The sequence below is a fragment of the Chamaea fasciata genome, unplaced genomic scaffold (assembly GCF_029207755.1).
Source record: "Chamaea fasciata isolate MVZ Bird 193981 ecotype frontalis unplaced genomic scaffold, bChaFas1.0.hap1 SCAF_7, whole genome shotgun sequence".
Lineage (NCBI taxonomy): Eukaryota > Metazoa > Chordata > Aves > Passeriformes > Sylviidae > Chamaea > Chamaea fasciata.
This window is the reverse complement of record NW_027094092.1, coordinates 7,258,664-7,279,005: the sequence shown is the minus strand read 5'-3', so window position 1 is coordinate 7,279,005 and position 20,342 is coordinate 7,258,664. Positions and strand designations below refer to the sequence as shown.

General features: G+C 44.3%; 1 protein-coding gene across 6 annotated transcripts in view; it reads right to left on the bottom strand.

Annotated features, from left to right (window-relative positions):
- The window catches only part of SHANK2 (SH3 and multiple ankyrin repeat domains 2), a 282,608-nt gene extending 262,694 nt beyond the window's left edge, over positions 1-19,914 (bottom strand). For 5 of the 6 annotated variants that reach the window (XM_066187431.1, XM_066187424.1, XM_066187428.1 and 2 more), the window contains exons 1-3: positions 13,430-14,436; positions 12,590-12,708; positions 1,108-1,177 (exon numbers count right to left, since the gene is read on the bottom strand). The gene's annotated coding sequence lies outside the window, so the exon portion shown is untranslated. Of the gene's footprint in view, positions 1-1,107; positions 1,178-12,589; positions 12,709-13,429; positions 14,437-19,899 lie in introns of those variants that run through there. The other variant, XM_066187426.1, reaches the window with a different exon arrangement.
- Between the last annotated feature and the right edge of the window lie 428 nt (positions 19,915-20,342).

Sequence of the window (20,342 nt, the reverse complement as noted above, 5' to 3'; positions counted from 1 at the left end):
ATTCAAATTATACTGCTTCATGTAACCACACACTTTACAGCAATCCCTCTGACACATTTTACATAATTTTTGTATTTTCATTCTCCTTCCATTGCTCATCCAAAGGCACTGTTAAGACTCACTATCTAATCCTTGATCTGTGTTCAAAAATGCACATGGACACAGACATCTGCAGTGGCCAGTGCAAGAAAAGGCACCTTCAGTTCCTCTTATCACAGAGAAAATGAGTTTTTTAGTTTTCAGATCATACAGAAGAATCACGCTTCACCAGAGAAAACCTAAGTTCCAATCAGTGTCCTTTTTATTTTAGTTTTCTGATTTCTGAGTTTCATTTTTCAATTTATTTTGTAATGATTGAACTGGAAGCCAAGAAAGTGATGTTGTTACTTCAAGAAATTATTCTGCCTAAGAAGCTCTAAGTCATCTCCAGAGTGCTGCCAAAACTTTTTGGACTATATTTTGAAAGAATCAGAGAAAAGCTAAGATAAAGACAGTTACAATAAAAGTAGGTACTAGAAGCCTTTATTAATAGAAAGCACTGAAAATGCAGCATTTAGGTAAGGTAAAAGAGATAAAAGAAATATGATTGCATGGTATCACAAGAGGCTCAAGTCCATCAGTTCTCACCTAAGTGTACAAAATCCAAGAAATTCTTCATCCAGTCCTAACATCAACTGCAAATTTGCAGGGACCTCATTAATAAATTGCTCCTAGATAAAAGCAGGGAGTTATAATGTCTAACACAGGAAGTATGATAACTTCAGTCTACCTGCTAGTTCATATTTCAGGTACTTTGGGGAGGAGGATAAAAGTCGAAAATATCTTCCAGCCATCTTCACTCCAGGCTGCAGTTCAACTGCAAATTCCTCTGCTCTGAGATCATTTTTGCAACCCACCCACCACCACAAAGCAGAAGGAGAAACAGTTTCCTTTTCTGGAGATCGAGAAGTTTTTGGAAGCATTTTTGACTACCTGTTTGTTGAAAAACTCACCTTTGTAGAATCCAGCATGACCCACAGTTGAGGCCCTGGGCTGTAACTGTGGCTTTGCCCACCTGACACAAATAATTCAAACATTTTCTCCCCAAAACTAGCTTGGCACACTTACCTGTCAACACAGGTGACAGCAACAGCGTCAAGATGATCATCAGAATCTAGTTCTCTTTCATCTCAGATGCCTGAACAAAACACAGAAAGATATAAAGATTTATAGCTGAAGAAGGAAATTTAGTGACCCAATGGCCACCCTATTTAAATGCTATAAAACAGAAACGCTGAAGGAGATTTTTTTTTCCATGAAGGAGATTTTGATAGGAGAAGGAGAGAGGAATTTTACTACACTGCAAATTTCCAAAGTATTCCTCATACTGTAACATAAATATTATGCATAGCTTTGCAAGGGCAGAGCCTGCCATGACTTCACTCACTCGTGCTTCTGGCAGCAAAAAGTCAGCACTGAGACAAAAATAGGCTCTTCTGTTTATCAAGAAAGACATCATTTCAGGCTAGATCTGACAAAAGGTGAAAGGTGCTGCTCTGCTGTTTCCCACAAATATCTTCCTTGATTTAAGTCTTGCCAAAGCTCTGAGCATCCCAGGAATGTGCATCTGCTGAACAGCCCAAGTATGAGCAGCAAAATGTTTGGGTTTGCCTCCCCGAGTCTACCTGAGATCCTGAAATTAGGGTCTGCTGTCTGCAGGCCCCCAAAGGGATTCCCCAGATCAGCAAACATGTGCTAAGCATCCCAGTCCAGCTCTGGGCATAGCACGCATCCAGGTATCCAGATCCAGCTGTGCTCCCAAGTGTGCACAACTGGATTCAAATTTCATTGCCCTCATTGATCATTAGAAGCTAATGCTGAATGAAATGCTTTCCTGTTAGGTATTTTCCTCTTTTTACAGATATAAGGGAAAATCCAGGTATTACCATTGCAACAGCAAGTTTGACTAACTCTACTTTTTGCTATACTCTATGGTTCTCCATCAGAAAATACTTCTGAATTATTATACCTTCAGTCTATGTAAGCCCATTCTTTATTTTAAATATATATTTTGACATATTTCACTAAAAAAACCCATTCCTATCCAAAATGTTCTGAGTAGGAAGAAAATACTTGCATATCTGTCTCCAGCACCTGTGTGATTCTGCTCTTTCAGCAGCAACAAAAGAAACTGTTGAAGGACATTTCCCACACTGTATTATGAACTAATGTATTTTGTACCAGTGTCAGCTGTGTTTGAGATTAAGCCTGGTAGGTTTTGCATTTTTAGGGTGGGAGATAAAAATGTGATCTCCATGATCACTGGGGCTACAGAAAAGGTAGATAAAAAGTTCAGCAGCTGCTACTTACAAGGCAAAAACCAGAATCTAGGCAAGGAAAGAAGTCAGAAGGTTGAAAGTAAAGCCAAATAAACTGACCTAACAGGTTTCTTAACCTGAGATGGGATAAACTTCTCCTGCATTTGAACTCTCTCTTTTATGCACACCAGGTTTCAGTTTCTAAATGGATCCAGAGAGAGAGGAAGAATAACCTGGGACTGGATGTATCAGAGAGAAAACCTTCCAAAACTGCTCTCAAATGCTGTCACGTCAATTCAACATATTCCAAGACCAGGTTTTGTTGCCTTTAGGAAAGATTTACAACTTGGTCAGACTGAATAAAGGTGAGACCACAGCAACAGCTTGCACTTGATTGTGTAAGAGAGGGGAATGCTAGAAGCTGGTTCTGTGTGAAAGCCATTCTTCTATTTACAAAAGTTACCCAGCAGCATGATTCCACTTTGCATTTTGCATGTTGACTTATATTTCACTGTGCTGTCAAGAGCTAACCCTAAGGATAAGCAAATGAACTTGTAAACCCATGGCTTGCCAAGAGATGGGGAAAGCACCTTAAATGAGAGTATTTATATACTGCAAATTCATAGCAAAACAAAAATAAATGGTGCCAATCCTGACTTCTTAATGAGACCAGATATGTTACACAGTGGAGAAAGGCTGTCACTGGAAGAGTGAGCAACTGCCCTCTCTGCGCTTTCTGCAAAAGGATTCCCTTTACACCCACTAGCAGACAAAAACCAAGTCCCCTCCCAGATTTTGCTTTTCCCTCTCCTCAAGCACAGGATCAGTGGAGCAGAAGCTCCTCTTTGTCTCCATGGCTCCAGTGTATCCCTAAATAAATCTCTGTGCTGTGAAAGCCTCGGTTACTGCACATCCCCAGCACTTCCTCTTGCAGGAGGTTTCCCTTCCAGACATCCCTTCCATGTGTGGCCAGGCAAGAGAACAGGGCCATGCACGGGCTCATCCCTCTGGAAAACACCAATCACGATAGGCAAGGTGCTTTACCCTCTGTGGGAGCTCCAGTGGGAGTCTCTCCTGCACCTAACCACCCAATTCTAACATGTTTGTAAGGAATGTAACACCTTCAGGGATTTCTGATCCTTTAAAAACTTTGGCTGAGGTTGAGCAGTAAATTCCAGAGCCACTGGAAGTGAAAGGAGATGGATAAGGAAGGAAGGAAAGGCTGACAGCACAGTCACACAAGCCGTTTTCCTGATCAAATCCATCTCTAAAATGCCAGGGTGACTCCAAGCCAACCCAAACAGTGCAGTTGGTGATTTCCACGTGGCTCAGTGCAGAGCAGTGAAGGGATGTGACATTTTTGCAGAGTGCACTGTAGCAGCAGTAACTCGGTTCAGGGAGCAGCAGAGCTGCAGCCATGCAGTATTTATAGGCCTCTCTCCCCAGCTCCCAAGCCCGGCTCTTTTCCCCCCGGCAGATCAGCCGGGACGCTGCCTCCCAAGCTCAGCTGCTGCCACTGCTGGAGGAAAGCCCTTGCTGTACCACTGTGCTGTAGAGGGAACATTCCCTAAAGATCTGGCACAGGGCAAACCTTCCCTCAGACCTGGCAAAATGGGAAAACGTTCCAAGAATTATGTGAATTTTAGCAAGCGGAATGAAAAAGTCAAGATTTTCCCATTCCTTTTTTCTTCAGTTTGAGGAATATTCCACACAGGAATCTTGTTTGGGAGTGTTTCTCTAGGCCCAGGTGCACACCGAGGAAAGCAAAAGTTACTAACCAAAAAATAAATTCAACTACAAGCATGCATTTCTTCTGACTCACACAAACAAGTCAACAAAAGTCATACAAACCTATCTGCAATCTCAAGTGGAATACTTCTGCCTAACTTCTTAATTCTCTTCCAATGCCACAGAATTCCCAGGTTCTGTTGCTGAGCTGGCTCCCAGCTGACCAGCCAGCTTATCTGCACAGACACCTGCACAGCCACAGAGAAACATCCATCCCTGTTAACTTATGAGGATGGCACAGAAAGGGGATACACTGAAGCACTTGGGAGCAGTCAGTGACAAGGATAAGCAGGCCTAAATTAATACAGCTTCAAATGACACACTTCATTCATTCAACCCTGACTTTTCTAAACGCAAGCACTGTCACCGCATCCTGTTTTCTCTGTTGTTAGGTACATAAAAATGTCACCTGCCTTGAAGACCCTTTTAGTGGCACATAGGCTCATGTTGTTCCTTGCAGCCTCTGAAATCAAAGGTAATTTATACCCGATGTCTACAAATGTGAATCCCAGCAGAGTTCATCTGACTACACAACACTTGACATGACCTATTTTAGTTAAAAACCTGCTAAAGCTGGCCAGATATGCTGCATGGAAGTCCTGACTGCTGCTTTAACAAAAAAACCTCATGTAATTCATAGGGAGCTGAAGGCACTTCACACTGTCAGGCTGCAGGCAGTACATTAGTTTAGCAATTCTCAGAGACTCCCAGATGTCTTTAGCACTAATAGACACCAAACACACACACCTGAATTCTCCACTTTTCCCCAAGTTAAACTGAGAGCTCAAATACTGAGGGTAGCACTAAGACCAGGGCTTGTGTCTCCAGCACATGATGGATTCAAATCCTGCCCAGGAGAGATGTAATAACCAAACCTGATTTGATTCCAGCTCAGCAAAGAAGGAGGCAGGAGCTGAAAAATGAGTGCAGCAAGGGAAGAGCTACCTGAGATTTTGGGAGGCTGCTCTCAGCTAACCCTGCCATTAAGTAAAGCCAGAGCAAACAAAGCCTGGTCACAAGGTAGAAATGCAAGCAGAATCAGGAAAACTGTTCAAGGATGTGGAAAAATAGTTAATTTTTTTATCAGGAGACACCATATTTGGGCACATATTTAAAATTCTGAATAGAATTCCACATGGACCTTTTCAGAACTAAATATGAAGTCTACAGCTGCTCAAACACTTTCTGGAATGAACTCACACATTTGTGTCTCTCTTCGGTGTTTTATCTATGCTCCACTACTCTAATCTTTTTTTCCTCAGCAGCCTAAACATAATGGCCTAAATGCTTGTATATTGTGTGGCAGCAAAAAATGATCTACAGAAATGCCAGATGCTTTGAGCCTTCAGATTATTCACTGCTTATGGCAGCACACTCATGCTAGCAGCAAATAAAGTAAATACCAAACTGTAATTCCTGTCCAAATCCCAATATAAATATGCACTGCTAATTTCATATATATTAAAGACAAAGGATCTCCTGCACATTGCTTCTTTGAAGGCACTTGAAGCCACAATATATAAAGAATAATACAATTCCACATAGGTCTAGCATCAGATCCTGCATTTTGGCTGCCTGATCATAGTAGGTTAAAACAAAATTTCAGATATGAAAAGAAAAATCTCTCCTTCCTGTGCTCATCTAAACATAAAATGGCAATATACTTAAAGTAGTATGGACTACTACAAATTATCAGCAGTCAGTGATGAAAGAAAAATATGCCCTCTGTTCATGGTTCATAATTATTTCATTTCTCAAATACTGCAAAAATCCCTGGTACCTGCTAAATAATGAAAGCTCTCCAAAGAGCCAGAAGATACTCACCCTGGACATAATTTTTCATGTAACTCCTCAGCTCTGTCCAGCTCAATGAATTCAATCCCAAATTTTGCACTGAACATTTTCTGGTCTTTTGTTCTATGAGAAGGTGGAGAACTTTGAAACTGAGATTCACAGGAAAACTTGTACCCATTTCCTACCTATCCTGAAACTGGATGTTGAGCCTAAGCTCAAAGGAAAACCTGTTGATTGTATGCACCAAAAAAAGGCAGGCTGGTGTTTTTTTAGACTTCAGCACTTTCCAAGGGTTGTAAATGTGACCAGGTGCTGACCAAAAAGAAAAAAAAATACTTCCAAGAAGTGAATGAAACACACAGATTCTGGTTACCTAAAAGGGAGAAACAGCCTGAATTCACTCCCAGTAGCAGAATTCTGTGTTTGCTGTGTTTTTAGCAGTCCAGATGGCTCTGTTTCATTTACGTGTCCCATCTAAACAATCACTGCTGCATTGTGGCAACACTTGTCACTGCTGTGACAACAGGAGGGAGATTCTCTCCCCTCGGTTATAAATCACAAATCACCAAGGGCAGCCACAGCCTATGCTTCTTTATCATCCCCTTCAAGACAGTGATTTTAGTGAAAGATGGGAATCTATTAACTTTGCTGGCTGAGTTATGCTAAGTGGGGAGAGGTGAAAGATGGAGAAATGAAAGGGAGAGAGCCCAGAGTTGTGACTGACCTGTGCAAGGACAGCCCTGGTGACCTGCTCACAAATGAATTATTCAGCTGCCAGGTGTTGCCTGCAACTCCACTGGAAGACACAGGTCAAGCCAGCCCCATCCTGTTCATTTTCCTGGCAACACATTCAGGTTGGTGAAAGTGGACAGGATTGTTAGTTTTGGGGGTATTGGGTTAAAAAAGCAGTTTATATCACTAGCAGTATTTAGGTGAAAGAGAAATGCAAGCTGAACTGCAATATATTGCACTTCAAAGTGCAATATTTTGAATAATTTTCAAGTAAGTGTATCAATCCCTCCTGTTCTTACTAAAACTACTATGACAGCCATCTCAATAATAAAGAAAACATCTGTGCTAATCTAAAATTTGATGAAGGTCTAGCAAGGAAACCACCATGCACATAACAAGCCACAAAGGTTAAGAGCTGCAGCCATGCGATCTCAAGATATTCATCAGGGCTAATTAAGCTCATGGTTCATGGGCTCTCCATGGAGAAAATTACAAGCAAAACAAGTCTAAAAAAGGGGAAAATCACACACAAAAATTGTGTAGGTTGCTTGTCAGAATACAGGTTGTTCAGCTTCTCCCAGATCAACAAGATCTGGACATGGACCCCCTAATCCAGTCCAAGCTGAGATAGGATTGTCTTCTTTCGCTCAGGAGCAGAGATAGCAACAACCAAAGTTCAAGGAAACCAGAAGCACAACAAATGGAAAAATATAAAGGCTCTCACAACTCAGAAATTCATAAGCATTTTGGACAGCCACATGCAAGCAATGCATTAAGATAACATCTTGGTTTAAAACAACCAGGTATAAATTTTGAGTCTTCTTAACAGCCCACCATCCCCAGGGAAGTCACTGCTCCCAGGCAAATACATCCCTTATAAAGGGACGGGGAAAAAAAGAGAATAAAACTGACAGATGTACCCAAATCTCAATGGAGAGCTCAAGCTGGACCAATAAAACCCACGCCAATCAAGCAAATTATGCAACGCTTATTTACTTTTGCTGAGAACACACTGAAATGCTCATTACAGGAGAATTACATCTGGAAAAGAAACCCCCAAGAAGGAAGCTCCTGACATTTCACGTAAAGGAGACTTGGCTCCAGCTGTCTCCAGTGGAGCAGCCATGAGACACGGCTGTGCCGTGCCGACTGCCCCTCAGTGAGCACATCATCCCCCTGAGAGTGTCACCTGTGCTGCTGTGACATCCCCAGTGCTGTAAGATGAGCTGGGCACCAGTGTCAGCCCTGCCCTGGCTTCCCCCTGCACTGAGGCTGTTTGTTGGACTGGCTCTGGGTGCTGAATCGAAGTGCGGAATTTAAGGTCTGCTGCCTTGGGCTCTGGGGAGAAGTGAAGAACACTGTCCACTCTCTGAATCACAAGAGGGAAAGTCCATCCACTCACATCAACAGAGCATCTGAGCCACAGATACAAACTCCTTGCTCACATAACACATTGCAGCAGAGTTCTGCCAGGCATCAATTTATTTGTTTGGATTTTCCAGTAAGAATCTACTGCACAGAACACCACCTATTCTTTCCACAAGGGGTTAATTTAGCACTGCACCCCCACTTATTGTATCAATGTAACTTAAGGTCTTTCATTTACACAAACTTGGCACTGCCTAGAGTACACCAAGTGTAAACGAAATTAAAGCACATGTATTTTTCTCTCGCTTTCAAATATGGGTCACTTTGTCTTCAGTCATGTGTTTCTTCTATTTAGTTTGTTCCCTTCCCTGGTACAGGATAGTCAGTCTTGCCCTTGTGACTTAGTTTTGTTATCCACAAAGTTGTTTGTTTAGCCCCATAAGAACTATGAAATAATATAATACTAAGAAAATTTATGTCCCAAAAATCAGGTATTGAAGAAGTCATACACACCTACAAAGAGACACTCAGCTATTACAGAGCAGCTACACAAATATGGAGATTGCTGTTTGGAGAACTGAGCTTCCAACCTGAAAAAATAAATGTTAATATGCCCCTAAGCAATATATGGCCATGCAGCCTGCTAAGTGAATTCAAATATTCAATATACATGGAGTAGCTGCAGCCTCTGAGTGATCATTACCTTAAGAAACAGAGTGTTTTTATTCAAATGCAACCTCAGAGAGAAACAGCCCTTCCCCTCCTTGCCCGGAAAAGACAGGGTGTGTGTCTGTCAGGAACAAAGTAAAACTAATGTGCCCCATGTCACCCTGACCTGAGACACAATTACAAGGTGCACTACAGAAAAAAAGTAAAAGAAAGTCCTTGCAACTTCAAAGAGCACATGCATGTGTGAAATACAAAAACACTCATTTGCTGAAAGATGTGTAAGGCTTCCATTAAGCAATTCTTTAATCTCCAGGTGACAGAGAATGCTTTCCTGGTTATGTGTAAGAAAGAAAGAACAGCAGGGAGCACAGAATAGCTGCAAAAGCCATTATTGGCAATAATCCAGAGTAAGATCCTAGCAGCCCGACCATCCTGAGCTATCCTGGGGGATTCCCACGAGTGCTCTGCCTCCAAAGAACAGCTCTGGGTCCTATTTCCTACAGGGAAGGAACCAGGAGTTGTCTGTGGAGCTGCAGCAAATAGCAAAACTGACATCACACTGAGCATTTCCAGCTTAACTTTCAGCAAGGTTTGCAAGAAGTCTGAAGGGAGAAGCTGGCAACAGGGAGCAGCAGGAGAGAGATGACTGGGCAAGGAAAAGGCAATTTGAATAGGAAGTTGATTAACACAAAATGACACATGAAGTGAATTGGGCAAAGCCAATTCCAAACACACAGAATTGGAAATGGAGCTGTTTAGTCCAATCCAGAAAGACAGTGTTGTGCAAGTGTCAGTTTTCCTTGCTGCATTCACAGGAATAACTGGGATATTGGGAAGAAGTAAAGAACAAAGATATTAAATCATGGTATAAATATATGAAACTCAGGCCCTGGCCCTACCCTTTCCCTGTCTGGACAGCAGTGTGGTGTGAGTGGCTGCATCTCCAGAGCACCTCAGCTCCTACCAGCCATAGCTTTATATTTTTCCTCTTGGCATCCTGATGGCATTACCAATGCCAGACAAACTGGGGGAGATCCTTCAGAGGACAAATCGCATGAGCACCTCCTGTGCCTCATTAATTCTGCCAAACACAACAGGAAGCAACCTGAAACATGTAGCATCCCTCAGTGCAAACAGGATCAGCTGTTAATAACCTATTAGCAGCACAATCAGCAAACTGGATATTCCCGCTCATTATCCATTGTTCAATTTGCAAACAGTATTTTGAACAGATTAGAACAAAACCTTATCAGTAGAGGTCCCACCTGAGATGCAATATTTTCAATTAAGAGCTCACCAAGTTTCCCCATAATGCACTGAAGTTAATTTTTGGAGTTTCCAGAAGCTCTGAAAACCTGGCATCTATCAAGACATCATTTCATAGAGAGAAAATGTATTTTAAAAATCCATTTCTCTTTTCCCCTAATAAAGCCCAATCCCTAAGAGCCTTCCAACACCCATTGTGCTGGCAGTGCTTTGTTGCCAGCTGTGCTGTTTTCCCCCCACACTGAGCAGAGCAAGGCTGAGGAGGACACACTCCCAGTTCAGCAGCACTTGGGTGCAGTGGTCTGGGCTTACCTCAGCCCTGCTCAGAGAACAGCAGTGGGAATCTTTTTGCCTTGTTCCAAGAAGACTCTCAGCCTTATTAAAAGCTGTGTCTTTGTAGTCACATTCTGCAAAGCCCGCACAGTACGGCATCCACTGTGCAAAAACGTCCTTTGTTCTAAACCAAATTTTAAACCAAAATTTCAACTACAGATTACATCTCTCATGATGTAGAGACCAATGAACAGTGGTTCCCAACTCAATCCACCACCTTCATGAAATTGCAGCATACCTGTCCTATTGGGAAAGTCTTTCCTTAAGCATCAGGTACTCATCCAGTATAGACTTTAAAAAAATAAAAAAAAGGACAATTTTCACTCATATTGATTGCACTTTATAAACTGCTTTATAAACAGCAGTTAAAGTGGGTTGGGTTTTTTTTCCTTGGGACAAAGTGCGTGTTAGTGCTGTGGGTACAACAAACTAAAGCCTAACTTAAATTACTTTTTGTCATAATAAAATTTATCATAAATAATTACTTACTGAGAGATTACAATAGAATAAACTGTTTACAAAAACAAAAAGGAAAGAAAATTTTTTAAAATCCAGATTTCAAACTGAAAAGCAAAAGCTACCATGTAGGTCAAGCAGGTTTTTAATTTTAAAAAGAGACAAAGTAATTTTCAAAGCAGAAGTTGACAGACTGCAGAGAAGCTGAAATACTGAACAGCAATTTCATAAACAATTCAGCTGCAGCCAAGTGCTAAGAGAGCTAGGAAGGAAACAAATAAAAACAGCAATTGCAACAGCATTGTGGAGCAAGGCTTGGGTTAATGATTACACTAATATGGAGCATAAATTATGAAAAGTTTTTATTTAGATTACACTTCACAGGACCATTTCACACTTCCAGCTGACCAGTAAGGAAATGTTGCTATCTGAAGATCTCAGTAGGATATTATTTTCAGTTTAGGTTAAAAATTATACACTCTTAGTATCAATAAATATCAATTAAATGAATACACTACTGCACACGTCATTTTGTACTACACAATATTCTGCCACTCTGAATAAAAGTCACTAGCACGAGCAAACTGTACCAAAAAAATTCAATAAAAAAGGTGTTACTGAGAGCCAAACTGCTGCCTCAGCATAATTTGCACTGTATTTAGTCCCATCTGGTTTGGCAAGTAAGAGAGCTTTGCAAAAAAGGGAGCAATACATAATTTGATGAGTTTAATTTCAAGAAGTTTTATACCCTCTTTGTCAATCTGAAGTCTCACCGGAGGAAAGTTTCAGAGCAATCCCCAAAGTCTTAGCCCAGCTTTGTTGACAAAAGAGAAAATCATATCAAATAGGTGGAATACCACAGGAGAGAAAATTTCAAGGAAACGTTTAAGTTTTCAGCTGAACTTTGAAAAAGGCTCCTTTTTCTCTTTTGTGCTTTGAAACACAAGAAGGTGCCTATTTCGGGAACTCATTAAAAATGAGGATCACATCCTCCATAGAAGTGGAAGTGCAAAAGCACCAAATGTCTGTGTATCACCAACACCGTGACATACAGACATTTGGGATCAAAAATATAATCCCCTGGAAAACAAGGAAACAGAGCCCCATGGTCCAGCTCCATGGGATATCAGGCACTGCACTGACATCACACAGCTGTGTGGGAAATATCACTCTCCTCAGGAGAAAAACGGGGAATACAGTGTTATTGGGATATCATAGGGAGGGAACAGAAAAAAGAGGAAGAAGAAAAAAAGCAAAATACTGCCTTGGACTGCTTTTCTCTGGTATGAATCTTTTAGGGACCTTGACATATTTTCTTCCATGTGGCATTTAAGGGCATCTCTCTGCATTAACACTTGCAGTTCTGAAGTCTGAATACTGGCATAAATGACCAACTTCAGCAGAGCTGCTGACACCAGCTGAGGACCTCCAAGTAGGGAAAACAAACACTTTCGTTCCTCAAATGTTTTCCCTGGGTTCTGAATTATAAAAATTTCACTTGGCTTTATCCTGCATGTTTGGTTTCCCTGACTGACAGGCGAAGTGGCATTCACAGTAACACACTTTTCAGACCTGACTGTACAAGTGCAAAGGTCAGAGGAAAAAGGCAGAATTTGCCAGAAGTTAAGCTACTCCTGGTAACATTTTCAAATATTCATTTAAGGTGATCTTTACTATCAGGTAAACACTATGCTGATGCCATGTTTGCCTCCTATAACACATGAAAAATGGTGAGTTCAGCTCAGTTTTGCAGAAAAGGGAAAAACCAGCATTCACAGGTGTGAGACAAGTCCTGTGGGGTGAAAGGCCAGGAGGGGTATGCAGTGCTGACTCTGAAATGGCTTTTCCCCCCTGTGAGATGCCTCTGTCCCCCCCTGTGACCTCACCTCTGTACCCACGAGCAGAGCGGTTCCAAAGGCACCCACGAGGACAAGCCTGCCCCTCTTTCCTGATGGGATGGTGCCTTCCAATGGGGAGAGAATGGATCCAAGGGGCTGAAACAGGGCTGGAAGCAAGAAGCAGGGAAAGCATTACATTTCTGTGAATTGCTGACTTCCCAAGCAGCTTTCAGGCCCATTTCAGAGAGATGATGATGGCAAGAAGAACAGCTCCATTCCCTCCCTCAGGAACCCACAGTTGGCACACCGTGCTTGTCCTAATAGGAATTACATCCTCATAACCTGCAGCAGACAGGGTGACAAGCCTGTCTACCAAAAATCTGCCATTCCACTTGAAACTTTTCATCTTTGCCAGGTCTGACCCGAAGAAGGTAACAAAGGGTAGGTCAACAGCAGGAGGAATGGGCATGACCTGGCTTGTTTTTCAGGCTGTACCATGCTTCAGAAATATCCCAGTATTTCCTGCAGAAGACAGAAATTGTCCAGCCCACTGCACTGATCGCAGCATCATTAAAGTAATGCACAGAAACAAAACTCATAGCAATGTGCTACAGTCCTGTCCTACAAGAATGTTGTCTAATTGGATAGAGATCATCTCAGAAGGCAGGATGTTTTCATAGAGCCAGGGTCCTTCAGAGTTGCTTCAGAGTCTGCTGTCAGGAGCAATGGCCACAGACATCAACACACGCCAGACTAAATTAAGGGGCCAAATTGCTGAGCTTGCTCCAGCAACACCATGCTCTGGGAGGCTCCGAGAGCAGAGCAGCTGGTCTGAAAGATCTGCTGGAAGATTTCCACAGGCCACGCACCTGCCAGGTTAAAACTTACTATTTCTGGAAATATCTAAGCTGTAAGGACTTGCCCTGGGAGTAATCCAGAGGCTGCCCAGTGGCACAGGCTTTAATACACTTCATTTTTTATCAGATCCAGAGAGGAGGTGACTGGTAGGGGCAGGTGTCCCATTGCTCCCCACCTGCAGCGTGGCAGTGGGAAAGACCCAGGTGGGAATGTTCTGTGGCAGAGGAACTCAGTGCACTCGATTTTGATCAATTGAAAAACATCTCCATGTGACAGTAAAACATTTGAAAATAGCAGGGAGATGGGAAAGTGTGGGTACACATCAATTTTAACCAAAAGATGACTTAACCAAAACTCAGCATGGTTCCCAGTGACACACCCTATCCACATCACTCTCTTTCCCTGGAAAAGCTGCTTTCAAAATATATGAGGAACATCAACAACATAATTCAATACCAGGCCACTGCACATCACAGTTTCTGCCATCAGCTCTCATTTAATATTGGTTTCATGGGATCTGTGCTCAGGCTTTTCTCATCACTAAAGTTTCTCCTTGTACCCAGAAAAGTCTTATTTCAAATTCTTTCATTGCATGCCTTGTTTAATTGAAGATTTGGGTTAAAAAATTATTGCAGCAGCCCTCGTGTTAGAGGGTAGAAATGAGCTGAGACACAGACTTCTTGTTTATCACAGCATGGAAAGGGCCCTGGTTTATTCCTCTTCGCAGCTCAGCCATCCTGACTCCAACCATCCACTGACTCTGGCTGCAGCAAGCTCCTGCTGGAGGTTTCCCTTGCAGCCTCTGACTGCTGGTTATTTCCTGCTGAACTCTGACTGCAGGGATTAGTTTGCAAACTGTGACTGCAGGCTTTTCCCAGCTAGGCTGTGACTGCAGGTTCCAACAACAGCTCTGACTGCAGACCCAGACTGGCCTCACAGCAGGGATTCTCTCTGCCCAGGATCCTTCTTCTTCTTCTTCATGATGATTCCCTCATTTTCCCCTTCTTCAAAGTACCTTTACAATCGCCTCTCACCAGCTAACCCACTCCCTTTTATCACACAGCTGTGACTCATCAGGGGCAAGGCTGAATTGAGTAATTCACACAGATGTTCCTCATCAGGGGAAAGGTCATCTGAATTCCCTTCTCCTACAAAAAATTAGGTTGGAGCTGGTGTATAAACACACCATCAGTGATACCTCAAGATACTAAGACATAGGTCCAGCTTTCTCAGTGAAATATTCTGAGACAAGACTTTTAAAATATTCCCCAAGAAGGGAAGAATCTTTTACACCTAAGGCAACATCAGAGATATTCAGGGGCAAAGTTAACTGTGACTTTTACAACTTAATGAAGAAAAAGAACACCAATTCAATCAGAAATGCAGGAAGCCAAAAGGTTGTATTTGGAGGAAAGCTAAATTTGGGAAAGCATTTTATATTTGTTACATGGTTGAGAAACAGAGACATCAGTTTTCCACTAGAAACAGAGATTCTTTTACCAGCAGGATTAAATATGTGGCATTTAAAGGACATTTTCTAATACTTGTTGCCTTTTCCACTGCAAACACTTTTTCCCTGTTTATGAATAACTCTTGGTCATTTCTCTCCATCTCTACTTCTCTTTTTCTTTAATATCTGATCTCTTTCTTCCTTTTCCTCCCCTACATTTTTCCCCGGTACTCCAGCTGGGCTTCTTTCCAGCTGCTACCACCAGCTATGAGAAATGACCCAGGAACAGATCTCCCTACCAGACACAGCAACGTGAAGTATTATCTGCAGAATTCAAACTATTCAAGTTGCAAAGTCTCTTCTCACATCCCCAGGTAAAATTCATTACCGTGGAGTGGTTGGATGATTTGAAATATTTATATTGAAGTGATAATGCAAATTGAAGGAGTAATATCTCGATAAGACATCAGATTAAGGACTATTGAATGTGTTCTCTGTTACACTCTGCTGATTGAACTTTAAATTTAAAGCTTAAGATGCTGGTTTCACTGCTTCAGAATTTAAGTAACTGCTTTTCTAACTTTCAAAATTTACTCAGACAGAGTAAACATCCTCTGTAATTGACAGGATTAGTCCCAGAGGTGCATTTCCAACAGCATCTTCACTACAATTCTCTCACTTTGTCACTGCTGGTATTTTGTCAGTAAAGTTTAATTAAACAAAAGCACTCATGCACTGTGCTTCTGAAATTGCAGTGATGAGCTGGTGTACAAGGTGAAGTGTAATGGTGCTACCAAAACCCAGATCAACGATACTTAGAATCCAAATCTGCGAATTTAAAGGCTCCATTTCTGATAGTGAGTCTGGTCACTCCCACTCTGTTTTGGAAGGAGCCAGCCTGGTCAGTCCAACTCTTTATCTGGACACAACCAGACTGGTCAGTCCCACTCGTTTTCTGGACTCAGCCAGCCTGGTCAGTCCCACTCTGTTCTGGAGAGGAGTGAGCTCAGCATGTGGGAGGGAGCTGTGCCTTTTGGCCCTGGGGATGGAGCAGAGCCACTGGCCTATTTTACTGGATTGTGGAGGCAGTGACAGTCTCTGGTGCCTGTGAGGTGGTGCTGGCACAATGCTGACTGCACAGCTCAGCACCCCCTCATTAGGCATCCCATTGCTCAACCATGCACAGCTACCAAGATCCTCCTGGGTACTCCCAGTGTCCTGAGCACAATGCACGTTCCCCACATGCTACAGCAGGAGAATCCACGCTCAGGAGTGAACACGGGGGCACTGCCCTCTCCTGCTTCTCCTCATCACAGTGTCCTAACTTGTTTCTAAAAAAAAACTGGTTCCTACATGGGAGATCATACACCTTTGGCTTTTAACACAAAAATGCATTAGAAGCAGTGTTGAGTGAGAAATATATCTCAGGCATCAGAGAGCTGCTTGTGTCCTAGCACAGAAACCAAAATGCTTTTCCAAATATCACCGAAACTTCAAGCTGACCCAAAGTTTGCCATACATTTTATCTTGCTATTTAGATCTTTTATTTGTACCAACAGAACTGCTGCACACTGTCTTCCCCTCCTTCCTGAAAGAAGGGACATGTTAAAGCTGCTACATTGAATAGCAGTGGCACTTTCTGTTTGCTCCCAAGGGATTTGTGTTTGTAACCACAGAGTAACTCATCCAACAGCACACGGGGTTTGCAGCACGGCTGTTAATCCTGTTTCCAAAGCTTTTCCAGAAAAGGAGAGCCCTTACACGCTCTGGCATCTGATCCAGGGTAACCCTGTGCCGGCTCCCAGACTCACTGACTTGAAGGCAGCCTATTAAAACAAGCCTCGAGTTCTGGGCAAGCCATGCATAGCAAAGGCACATTCCAGGCCCTAGGTTTTCAACGGGAATTCGACCTCATCTGCTCATCCTTAAATGTGCAGCGACTCCTCCGTCAAATACGCGCACCCAGCCCCTCTGAGATGGCAGTGACAGTCACCTCCGCAGCCGCGCCAGAGCCCGGGAATTCTCATTCCCAGCATCTCTGACATCAGGCAAAAACATGCTCCTGTAAAAAGCTGGCAAAGCGCCCGGGCCGTATCCCGGGCTGCTGATTGCTCCACACAGACACTCCCAGCCGATCCTTCAGCTCACACACAAAGCTCTGTGCCAGGGAAACCGAAATCTAGGGGCAGCTACACAATTCTGTGCCAGGGAAACCGAAATCCAGGGGCAGCTACACTGCCAGCCTAGCTCAAAAGGACACTATTTTCTCCTGCTTTCCCTGTATTCCTGGAAATCTGCAAGCTCCCATCCACACTTCCCTGGAATTTCTGGAATGTGTTAGAAGCTCTGCTCATAAATGATCACAATGATTTCAGTGGTGGCAAAATGAGTGTTCAGTGAGTACACACCAAGCTGACTTTGTTAATTTTTAAACTTTCTGTTGAAGTATGAAGACTGAAGAAAGAAACTGATTAGAAAAATCACTGTCAACATATTTTTTAATTTATTGTTCTTTCCTGGATGGAATGGAAAACAAAAAATAAAGCAGAAAGTAAACAGCAGTACTGAAAGAAGTTTATGTTCTCAGAATTCGTGGTTAGTGAATTCCAGGTGTAACTTCTCAGGCAGGCAGGAAAATTGGGTTTTAAAAAACATTGATTTTAGCATGAGGGTGTTTTTTGGAAGTTAATGACATGCAAATCATTATGCATGTATTTACATTTTTGATTAAGACAAGATTGAGAAGTTAAAAAATAGAGCAGTGATCCTCCTGCAGGTTTCAGCAAAGGTGTTTCAGGTCTGCCAGAGACGTGAATGACTAACACAGACAAAATAAGCAAAGGTCACAAAAAGGAAAGGATCAAAAGGCCGAAGATAACTTCTCTCCACTGTCCTCACCCAGGAGTTCACACTATCTAGGGTGCCTACTTTTTTAATTAATGGAAAACAAGTTTGATGGGAACACCAATGTCACGCTGGGGCTCTGAGGGGCTTCTCTGGAAACTCAGAGTTCTCTTACCCTGAGGACACTCTTCCAGACCCAGCAGAACAGGCCAACCTCAGGAGCTGTGAAACTCAAGCCTGCCAGTGAAACTGAAGACAGACATTTGATCGAGCCCGTGGAGTCTCTTGCATAATTCACTTTCTTTGGAGCGTTCCTGGCTGGGCTGGGGAAGGAGCATAACAATTCCCAGCCTTCCTCCGACAGACACTTCCTAAAGCTGCAGGACCCCTCCCTCAGATGTATTTTCATGGGCTCTTAATTCTAGTTCACAGCGGGACACCTAGAAAAGGTGTGCAGGAGTAACACTTCTTTTGGCCAGTGTTCAAGCCTTCCTACCTGAATTCAGCTGCTACTTTTTGCAACTTTAATCCTTCTGGGCCAACTCACTGTGCCTAGAGAAGAAATGCCAAAGCTGCTCTGTAGTTTGGAGTTTCTGTACCTGCCTGCACAAAATTATTGCAAATACCTGATTTATGTAAGTGCTTATTTCTGATAGATGTAAGATCATATGGGCCATCAAAGTGGAGACTGGGAACAAGTGGTGGCATCCAGCAACAAATCCAAACATTTACCAGCAGGTACTCTAGCTCACTGAGTGTAGCTGCAGCTTTTAAACAGCACAGGAACTTGGAAAGTGTGAATCCATACTTCAGCCTTTTCTTGCTGTCTTACCATCTAAACCTGTGCATCATAGAATTACAGAATGGTCTGGGTTGAAAAGGACTTAAAGATCGTAGCTACAGGCCTCAGGAAGAAAGTGGGAGAGATTAAAAATATTATCAATTACCACCTCTACCCTGAAGAATTTCTTCAAATAACACACAAAAAGAAAAGGCCCACCACTAATTACCTACTTATTTACCAGAGCGTTGAGATACTCTAAAACCTGCATTAAGGTCTCACTCTGCTGAATTGCATTTCAGCCCAGTTACCTCCCCAGACTCGGACTGTTCTAATGTGTTACTGTGTTTTTAATGTAAGCAAGGGAGAGCCATTCTCTTTCACAGTTAAGTCACAACCTTGATCCACAAATAGCTTTAAACAAAGATAGCGTTTGTTTCCAAAGACTTTTTTTTTTTTCCCTCCCCTGACAGAGAGTCCCTTTAACAAGACAGGTTATTCTGAGAGGACTTAAACAGAGCCAAGGCCACAGGAGGAAGGGAAGATAAGAAAAAAAGCAAGGATGTAAAAACTTCCAGAAGAAGAATCCATTCCCCAGCGCATTCAGACACTTGCAGGGAGGTTGTATGACTCCTCCTGTGTTAAAGAGCAAGGCCTGATTCAATTTCCCACTGCTTTTACCACCGTGGGAAGCCCTTAGGAAGCACTTTCCCAATATCCACACTCATATTCCCCTCTCCTACCTCACCCTGCCGCTCGCAGTTCTACAAACAGCGTGAGGGGAGCTCGCTCTGCGTTTGAGCGAGGATTTATCCTTCCTCACATCCTCGCTTATTTCCTGCCCTCAGTGCGAAGAACCCGGGACTCCCTTGTGCTCCCCTCAGCCTTTCCGTCCGCCCCACCCCTGAGCGCCGGGTGCATCAGCACCGGCCCGTCCGGCCCCACCGCGCCCTCCTCCCCTCACGGCCACCTGCCCATCCCTTCATCGCGCCCTCTCCATCCCCTCATCTCCACCTGCCCATCCCCACACCGCCCCCTCTCCATCCCCTCACCGCCCCCTCCCCATTCCCTCACTGTCCCCTCCCCATCCCCTCATCTCCACCTGCCCATCCCCTCACCGCCCCCTCTCTATCCCCTCACCGCCCCCTCTCCATCCCCTCACCGCCCCCTCCCCATTCCTTCACTGTCCCCTCCCCATCCCCTCATCTCCACCTGCCCATCCCCTCACCGCCCCCCCTCTATCCCCTCACCGCCCCCTGCCCATCCGGCAGCCGGGGCAGGAGGTGCCGCTCGCCTGGAAGGAGCAGCCGAACCTCCCGCCTCAGCCGCGGGCCGGGGATGCGCCTCCGAAACTCCATCACCGAGCTCGGCGGAGCCCTTCAGGGGTCCCGCGGCCGCCGCCCCTCCCCTCACGCCCCGATTCACCTGCAAGGGGAGCAGAGCGCCGGTCCCTCGGACGGGGCAGCGCCGCGATACCGCGGGCATCGGCTGCTACCGCCGCCGCCGCCGCCGCCTCCTCCGGCTCGCCCGGGCTCGGCGGGGCCGCGTTTCCCGGGGGGCCGGTCCGGGGAGCCGCCCCCCGGCTGGCCCTGGCAGCGCCCGCCTCGCCGCCCGGGCCGCCCCCTGCGCCCGCCGCCCTCAGCGGCCGCTCCCGCCCAGGGCCGCGCCCCCGCCCCGGCCGTGCCCCCGCAGCGCCGCGGGCCGCGGGTACCTGTCCCAGCTCGGCCCTCAGCCAGCGTCGCTCCCCGCACACTTCATTTCTTGGGTTTGTTGTTTTTTTTACCCCTGCTGCCCCGGGAGCGGCCCGAGCACGCTCAGCTGGACGGGAGCATCCCGCGCATCCCGGCACGGAGCGGCTGTCCACAGGC